Raw genomic sequence first — 10,057 nt, 5'->3', positions numbered from 1 at the left:
ATAATGCTAAAATGGGAAAGATATATGTTAATGACAGGTAGCTTATTTGTTATTAGGGACTTGTCTTGAAGGGAGGTGAAGGGACCTGGTAGACAAGGGGAATGTGACTGAAGATGTGTGCTAAGGAAATCTGGTTGAAAGAGGGTATATAATGGAAGGGACCTGGCAGATAAGGGTAATAGTTTATCATTATTAAAAAGGGGAATTAATGAACATGTAGTTTTGATTAAAGACAAACCTCATGAAGGGGCCTAGTATTTAAGATGAATGAATACATGATCAACTAGTATTTGGCATCATTATATCAGATATTTCGAATTGGTGCATGAATTCGAGTATGTGTGGATATTTTTGAGTAAATTTGATCCTCAAATAGGTAACTTTTTTCATGTGTTTGCCAACATCAAAAAGGAGGAAATTGATGATGCACATTTACTATGGTACTATGCATTGGTTTGATGATTTGATAAACCTGATGAATGACCAGATGAAGAACCAAGTACCCACACCAATCCTATCTCAGAATGAACAAGGAAGTCAAGATTTCAGAGGTAACAAGTTATAACTATTGCTCATATAGGTCTCATTTCATAGGGACTAGATGAGGGACCAAGTCCATTGATCGTTGAAATTCTAAAGGTAACTTGGTACTACTATAAAGTTGTACTTTTTTGTAGATGGTGGAACTTCAGAAAAGGTGAAAGATACCTATCTAACCTCAACCAATGGGATGATGCCTAGGTTTTTCTCTCTCTTGTATAAGCTAATGTTACAAGACTAAAACCTAGTTTTTTTGTAAAGCTCAAAAAATCTTCTCTCTCTAAAGCAAAAGCCATCCTCATAAAAAATACATTGCTCATTTTCAACAAAGAGATCCGATAAAGTTGTTGCTTTAGTCTTTTTTGTATTTTTGGGTCTTGTGTTTTTCGTTCTTAAATTGTAAATCTAATCATATGTTATAAAGGATCGTAGATTTTTCACTTGTCTAAGTCTAGTTGAATTGCATTAAGTAGAGTTAGTTAGAAGAATCATATATTGTTTTAGTCAAATTTATTTTCACCACGTGGTGTTTCTCATGGTTAAAGTTACCTAAGAGTGTCAACTAGAGTCAGTTGGCTTGAAGTGTGTAGTAGAGTTGCTGCACAAGTCCTGGGTAGATGACAACGCCCAAGCACACACGCAAGTGTACGTGGCCTATCGAGTAATATAGTGGCCTTCAAGAAAGCCGAGTTATCGATCCCACAGAGACTTGATTTGGCAACAATTTGATTTTAGTTCACAATTCAAATTCAATTGATGCGAGAGTAACCAAAAAGAGAGTTTGTAATTTTGTAAATTAAAAATAAAATAAACAATGCATAAATTATAGTATTTGAAATAATCAATGGATTAAAGCCCATGGTTAATTCACTTAGAACAATCATACTATGTTATTGAATTTCATTGGTTAATTTGCTTATCTTGGTTATTGATTCGTAGGATTAATTGCATGATTATGGTTTCCCAAATTAATATTTTACCTAATATGGATATTACAAATACATCACTGAGCGGGGATGTAATAATACAATTAAGTGAATTAAAGCTATCATCCTACATTTGAATCAAGTAAGGCATCTAAGTACATCCCTGTCCTAGACACTAATTTGAATTCCTTATTTTATAAAAGAATACAAACCCTACTTTGTTTATTCCCATGTTATATCTCCCTATTCTCACTCTCGAGATCAAAAGGTCTACAATATATGTATTTTATGGGTGATCAATTCATGAATAATTAAAACAAGAATAAACAAACAACCAAATATGATAAGGAAATCCAACAAAATTAATCCAAAACAATAATAATCATGTTCTTGGCCTTAACCCTGGAAAGAGGGTTTTAGCCGATAATATTCATAATCATGATCAAAATTATTGAATAAATGATATGAAAAATTAAAGAGTAAATAAAATAATTAAAACCTAATGATAGTATGTGTAGCAGCCACCGTAATTCCACCAAATTTCCAAGTCGTGTCCAAGTCTCCTCCCCCTCAATATTGTGCCCAGGTAATATATATATAAAATATATCTACTACTAATTAATATTGGAATTGACAGCTACCCAGGTTCCAAGAAAAAATTCCCACAATTGACAAAATTCAAAAAATTGACCATCAAACCATGTGCCCATTTGGATAAAATTAGGACAATGTCCAATAGCTAAGTCAGTAGAACAATTGGAGAGGTGGAAATCAAGCATGCGCCACAAAGTGTATTGCACTGAAATGGGGGGTGCAATGCACGCAAATCACATGCAGCTACTGGAATTGAATATAAAAATAATTTCTAAGTTAAAGGATCATTGAAATGGAGGGTGCGACACACGCTTTTCGCACACAACCATTGGAAATTGCATCCACAATTTTGGTTAAGTCTTTATCGTCCCATCTTTCATCCCTTGTCTTGTGGTATATTTTCCATAGATTTTTAGCCTTTATATCATCAATATATCAACTTATTCATATCACAAAGCTTCTTACAATATCACACACCATAAATTAGAGATCATAATAACACAACATTCTCAACGATGAATCAAAATAAGAGCTAAGATAAGGCTAATTCGCTGTGATCTTCCACATATTATTCCGATTCTTGACTTACTCAAATCAAACTTTGCACATTAAAAACAAGTTATTCCTGTCATAATTACACATTTAAAATATTTGGAACAAATTAAACACATTAGAATCCACTGAAACCAACTAGACACACAACTAGCTCAAGCTAGTAAAACTAGTTTTTCGGGTTGAACTCTAAATGACTCAATTAAGTAAAAACTTGTTTGAGAAATACTTTTAACATTGTAATCACGCACGTGGAAACTTAAATTCTTATTTATATTAATATCAACACATTAAGCACACGAATTTCTCTCAAAACAAGACGAAATAAGCTAGAATAGTGATACAAAAGTGTATAAAACCACCTCAGATCATCACCTCACACTTAAACTCTTGTTCATCCTAGAACAAATCTTTACTCCTAGCATAAAAATATGAGGTGATGCTACACTTCTACTAAATGCAAGACACTAAATTTAGTACTACAATGACTAGACAGAATGCAAGTTTTTACACAAAGCACATTATTTACACAATTGATAGCTTATGAACACTACTCTAAAACATCCGAGCCTCATGAATTGACTCAATTCATGGAAAACTCATGCATATTATTCAATTAAGGAAATCATACAAATCAATCACATTCATAAAAAATGTGCCCCTCACGACAAGAGAGTTACCCATAATTACTCATAATAATGCAATTTATAATGTAATGGGTACAAGAATCAAATTACGCTCACTCTCACAAGGAATTCACAAGTTACACACAATGAACCATAGGCTTTCCTTTAGTGTAGTGATCTACTAATATCGAAATGATGAACTTTGGATCAATTAGGAATTTTTCGAGTTGTAATATAGACTAAGGGACAGGTAGGAACTATTAGGGAAATAGTAATTGACAACGCCCAAGAGCACACACAAGTGTAAGTGGTCTATCAAGTAGTAAAATGGCTTCAAGAAAGCCTGAGTATCGATCTCTCAGGGAATTTCATTCACCGCCTATCCAATTCTAGTTTAACCAATTGAGAGGAGTGGCAAATAGAGTTTTAGAATTGAAAACAAAAAGAAACTAAACTAATGCAGAAAAGTAAATGAATTAGGACAACTTATGGATAGAAGCTTCGGGTTAAGGCTTACGACTAATCACACTACATTAATGAACTTCATTCATTAAATTACTTATCTTGGTTGTTGATTCGTAGGGTTAATCACATGATTATGGTTTTCCAACCTCTAATCCTTTACCTAAGTTGAACCTTACAACTACATCATTAATCAGGGATGTAATAGTTCACTTAAGTTCTTTACAAATATAATCCTACATATAAATCAAGTAAGGCATCTAAGTACATCCCTATCCTTGATACTAATTTGAATTCCTTATTTCATAAAGAAACACAAACCATACTTTTCTTATTCCCTTGTTCTATCTCCCTATTCCCTCTCCTGAGATTACAATGTTGACAATTGATGTATTCTAAGGGTAGCTAATCCTTAAAATAGTTAAAACAAGAATAAACAAGCAACCAATAATGATAAGCAAATCAAAAAACTTAATTCAAAACGAAATTAGTCATGATCTTGGCCTTAACCTCAAAAAAGGAGTTTTAGCCTTTAATGGAAATATTCATTATCCAATCCCTTGGATTGATGATACAAACCATAAAGAAACTAGATTAAAGAATAATAAAACCTAAAAAGAAGTTGTGGTAGCCTCGAATGCTTAAAGATGTCCAAAAATATGTACAAAACGTAATATAACATGTATTTATAGTATAGGAGCAAGACCACTCCGTGTTGGAGTTGAAAACCTTTAGTTATTGAGCCCGGGAGTGGTGGGGCATTGCCCTGGATATAGCCCCGCTCCAGGTGAGGATGAACCTTGGCTAGAGCACTGCTCCAAGTGAGGCTGCGCCCTAGCTATAGCCACACTCCAAGCAAGGCTAAACCCTGATATAGCCCTGCTCTATTTAGGGCGTCGCCTCAATATAGCGTTGAGGTGCTGGAATTTTCTCTCCAAATTTTTGTTAAGTGTTGAGTCTCCTCTCTTAATTCCTTGTCTTGTGGCATATTTCCCATGAATTACAAACTTATTTAACATCAAAATATCATCATATTCAGATAAAAAATCCTCCAACATCATCACACCACACAAATTAAAAGAGAAACACAACACAACACCCATAACGACAAATCAAAACAAGAGCTAAGCATAGATAGTTCACATTGATCATTCACTTATTGTTCCATCTGTAGATTCTTTCAATTTGAACTTTGCTCACCACCAAAAATTTATTCCAGTCATAAACGTAATAGAGTCCACCGAAATCAACTAGACAAGCACCTAGATCAAGCTAGTAACACTAGTTTTTTGGGTTGAACTCTAAATGAATCTTTTAGGTATAAATTTGTTTGGAACTCACTCTAAACATCTTAAACACATCCTTAAACACTTTGATACACATTTACCTCATTATCAAACTATATAGCACATGAATTATCCTCAAAATAAGGATAAAAAGGCTAGAATAGTGACACTAGAATACATAAATACACCCAACATCACAACCCCCCACTTAAAGCCTTGTTCGTCCTCGAACAACTATTAAATCTAATCATCATAAGCTCAGGAGAATATACACTTCAAATCAACTCAAGACACTCTAGCTAGTACTACAATGACTATATGGAATGCAAGTTTACAATAATAAGCATGTTACAAGCATAATTGAAAGCTAATGAACATTACTCCAAAACATCCTAGCCTCAAGAATTGACTTGCCTAGTTGGAAAACTCATGATTATTATTCAATCAAGGAAATAATACAAATCACCCACATTCATCAAACATGTGCCCATCACAATAAGAGAGTTACCCACAATCACTCACAATAATGTAATTTATGACATAATGGGTACAAGAATTAAATTATGCTCACTCTCACAAAGAATTCACAAGTTACACAAAATGAACCATAAGCTTTCCCTTAGTGTAATGTTCCACTAATAGTCGAATGTAAAGCTTAGGATCAATTAGGACTCTTTCAGGTTGTAATGTTGGCTAAGGAATGGGTAGGAACTATTTAGGAAGAGTGACTAACCTCTCTAAGCACTTTAATACACTACATTAAACAATTAAAACCAATATTCAACAACGAAATTTCATTTTTTCATCTACCCATACCTTTTGTTTTTGCCCTATCTCTTTTAAGCATTTTCACTAACACATAGTGGGCGTATGTGGGCGTATTACTTATTCCTTTAAGATTTAATTTTTTTTCATTCTCTACAATTTTGAGAATATTTCTAACACCTTTTATACCAATCCCAACCACTACACATCAATTATAAACACTACTAACTCTTACCTTGGGGCATCCATTTCATTTTTTTCTTCTCTAATTTCTCAAACTCCTTATTCAATTATTATTTTTTTCAATTAAAGCACTTAGGAGTTTTTTAGATCAAATTATGGTCTATCAAAGAAGGTATTAGGCTAGATATGAAGCTATCAAAGAAAAGGCTAAAGGCTCAATAGGGGTTAATAAGGATAACGCATAAAGGGTAGGACAAATAGAAGGTATAAAACAAGGCTATCAAAGAAATTCCTAAATCCTCTTCTTAACCCATACTCTTTATTTTGCTTCACATACACACTGGGAAAGTTCTAGACATCATATGCAACAAGGAATATATAGAAATTCTCACACGCACATGGCACATGCTCAACTCATGTATGATCATCATAGACTCCTAAGCAAACAATTGTACAAATTCAAAATTAAGCCAACATACACAAGAGTCATAAACATAAGCCTAAGAGTCTCAAAAACAGCAGTTCACACAATTCAACATGCTTTTACCAATAAACCCACTTGCATTATGAAATAAAAAAATAGCACCAACGAGAATATCTTACACAAAATTTTTTAAAATTGAGCCAAAAATTAGGAATTTTCCTACCCCACACTTAAAAATCTACTTTGTCCCCAAAGTTAACTTAAAATTAAGAGATAGAAATACTCCTTGAGGACTTTAGGACTAGATAGTATCATATTCACACATAAATGATATCCATGGGACCCCACACTCAGTCTTTGCCATGCTTCTTAGCTCAGTTTATGGTACTCAGACTTCCCATTAACCTGTGACTCCACAAAAAATAGAAACTACATGAAATAAAAACTTAAAACTGAAAAAAAAAACATACCTAATTAGCTTGGGTTGCCTCCCAAGAAGTGCCTGATTTAGTGTCGTGACACGACTCATATCAACTCAACCATATTCCTTTACCCTTTTACTCTCTTTTGGGAGCCATATTTTTATTCGCTTCAGACCACTTGATTTTACACTTTTAAGGTCAATATCTCTCTTTACTTTAACCTTCATAATGTTGGGAAATAGTGGATTCAACTTGGCCCACTCAATCAGGTAATTCGAAGAGGTCTTTGGTGGATTAACCACCCCATACTTTTCCCCTTCAATAACATTTATCAGACACAAATCTTTGTATTGGGAATTTTCAATGGGTGCTTTGTAAACATAAAATACCACATCTTCATCATCTACTCTCATTTTGAGTGTGCCTTCTATAATATCAGTCAAGGCCCCTCCGATTGCTAAGAATGGATACCCCAATGATGATTGGTAATTGCTCATCTGCCTCAAAATCAAGAACAAAAATTTCAGCAGGTATAATAAATTTACCAACCTTTATGAGGACGTCCTATATTAAACCTTTCAGATATGTAATGGATCCATCTACGAGTTGTATAACCATGGGTATCGATTTAGGCTCCCCCAAGCCCAATGTTTTAAAAAATAATTGGAGCATCAAATTTATGCTTGCCCCCAAGTCACACAGTGCATGAACATATTTACTCCTAATTTGAATAGGGATGACAAGCTTTCCCTGATCTTGAACATATTTACTCCTAATTTGAATAGGGATGACAAGCTTTCCCTGATCTTTCAATTTCTTAGGGATTTTCTATGTTATTATCGCACTACACTCTTTAGTAAGTGTTATTGATCCCATATATTGCAATTTCACCTTCTTTTCCACCACATCCCTCAAGTACTTTGCATACTCTACAAAACATCTAGCAAAGGCAAGTTAATATGAAGCTCTTTGAATGTATCAATGAAATTTTTGAACAAGGCATCCTCCTTCACTTTTATGTGCTTTTAAGGGAAATGTAATGGCAGTGTCTTCTTCACTTCTGGTTCAACAACTTTTGGTCTCAAGTACTCCAAATTTCTTGAATTTTTAACAACTTCTTCGGGAACCTGTTTGGTCACCATATCAGCATCAACCTCCTTTCTTGCCATAGGAGATTCTCCTTGAAGCTCTTTGCCACTACTTAAGATGATTACCATAACCTACTTTGGATTTTCTGTATCTACTGGCAACCTATCTTTTAGTCTTGTATTCAGTACGTCTGATAATTGGCCCACTAGTAACTCTAAATTTCTTATGGCCACTTACTGATTCTGTAAATCTTCCTTTTAACTTTTCATATCAACAACCAATTATGCTTGACCAGCTAAGAGTTATTTCAATATTTATTCCATATTGCTCGTTGACTGATTAGATTGGGTCTGTAGCAGTGGGGCATTCCATGGCTGATTTGGTGGCTAAGTTTGCCACTTCATGTTGTAGGTATTACCATAGTTTTCCCGTTGAGAACTACCTACATATATCATAGATTTTGGATTTGAAGCACACATGGCCGCTGCATAACCACTGGTCCCGCATACCTCACACCAACCTGCAGCTTGTTGGATGGCATTGACTGTGGTTGCAGGTTGTGCTGCTCCCAACTTTAAGCCACTAAAATGAGTATTGATCAAATTTTGTAAGGCAAATACGTGTACTGATAAGGCTGTGAATTGGTCCACCTTTAATACTCCCACAATTATTTTTGTGTCACTTCTAGAATCTGAATGCCACTCTGGATTTCCTTATGCTTTGTGGTTCAATAATATGTACAGCTCATCATAAGTCAATTCCAGCACTTGACCACCTATGGCTGAATCTAGCAAAATACTTGTATTGTGATAAAGAGCTTCTACAAAAATATGAGCAAGTAACTCATTGGACTATTGGTGGTGTGGACACTTCCAAAGAAAATCCTTGAAGAGTTCTCAAGCATGATAAAGGTTTTCATTAGGATTCTGTTTGAAGCTAACTATCTCAATGCAAAGTCTCACAGTCTTGCATGATGGAAAGAATTTGATGAGGAACTTTTTTGCTAAGTCATCCTATAATGTGATTGAATTGAACAGCTCTGCATTTAACTAGCTTTTAGCTTCCCCCAAAAGTGAATGGGGAGACAATGTCAGTCTCACATAATCTGAAGTCACCCCAGTCGGAGTGAATGTATCAGTAAGCTCAATGAAAGTATGCAAGTAGACTTGTGCATCCTTGTGTGAAAGCCCTGCAAATTGTCTTCTGCTGATAATAAGCTACACCATATCGTATTTCAACACAAAACTCCCCCCAGCTGTCGGTCTTTAAATTGGGGAAGTCAAGTTCATCAAAAGTGGGACTTCCACTTCCCTAACTGTCCTTCGGGCTACTTATTCTTCAGCCATTGGAGCAGTATTCTCTTGGTATTTTTGGATTTGAGGAATTTTGGAGAGAAGGATTGCTTCTCTCCTGCATTGGTGAAAGTCTTGCTCCGGTTTGGAGCTTGGTTCTACCAAGACCAAGCGTAAAAACACCAAATAAATCTAAAAGTAAAATGAAAATAAATAATTTCTAAATAACAAGTCCACAACAATGAGCCAAAAACATGAAAAAACCCAAGTGCAAACGTAAGCGTACGTGGTCTACCAAGTAATATAGTGGCCTTCAAGAAAGCCGTGTTATCGATCCCACATAGACTTGATTTGGCAACGATTTGATTTCAGTTCACAATTCAGATTCAATTGATGCAAGAGTAACCAAAAAGAGAGTTTCAAATTTTATAAATTAAAAATAAAATAAATAATGCGTAAATTAAAGTATGTGAAACAATCAATGGATTAAAACTATGGGTCAAAGCACTTTGAACTATCACACAATGTTATAGAATTTCATTCATTAATTTGCTTATATATCTTGGTTGTTGATTCATAGGGTTAATTGCATGATTATGGTTTCTCAACCTCTATTCTTTTACCTAATATGGAAATTACAACTACATAATTGAGCTGGGATGTAATAACTCAATTATGTGATTAAAGCTATCATCCTACGTTTGAATCAAGTAAGACATCTAAGTACATCCCTGTCCTAGACACTAATTTGAATCCCTTATTTTATAAAAGAATACAAACCCTACTTTATTTATTCTCATGTTCTATCTCTCTATTCCCTCTCCCGAGATCAAAAGGTCAATAATATATGTATTTTAAAGGTGATAAATTTATAAAATAATTAAAATGAGAATAAA

General features: G+C 34.5%; 1 non-coding gene across 1 annotated transcript; it reads left to right on the top strand.

The window, feature by feature from the left end:
* Window positions 1-8,721: 8,721 nt before the first annotated feature.
* Window positions 8,722-8,826, top strand: LOC124886878. Its single transcript, XR_007044282.1, has one exon. It is a non-coding gene; the product is annotated as a small nucleolar RNA R71 (small nucleolar RNA).
* The last annotated feature ends 1,231 nt before the right edge of the window (window positions 8,827-10,057 follow it).

This window comes from Capsicum annuum, chromosome 8, assembly GCF_002878395.1.
Source record: "Capsicum annuum cultivar UCD-10X-F1 chromosome 8, UCD10Xv1.1, whole genome shotgun sequence".
NCBI lineage: Eukaryota > Viridiplantae > Streptophyta > Magnoliopsida > Solanales > Solanaceae > Capsicum > Capsicum annuum.
Note: the sequence above shows the minus strand (reverse complement) of the source record. Positions and strands in the feature narration are given on the sequence as shown.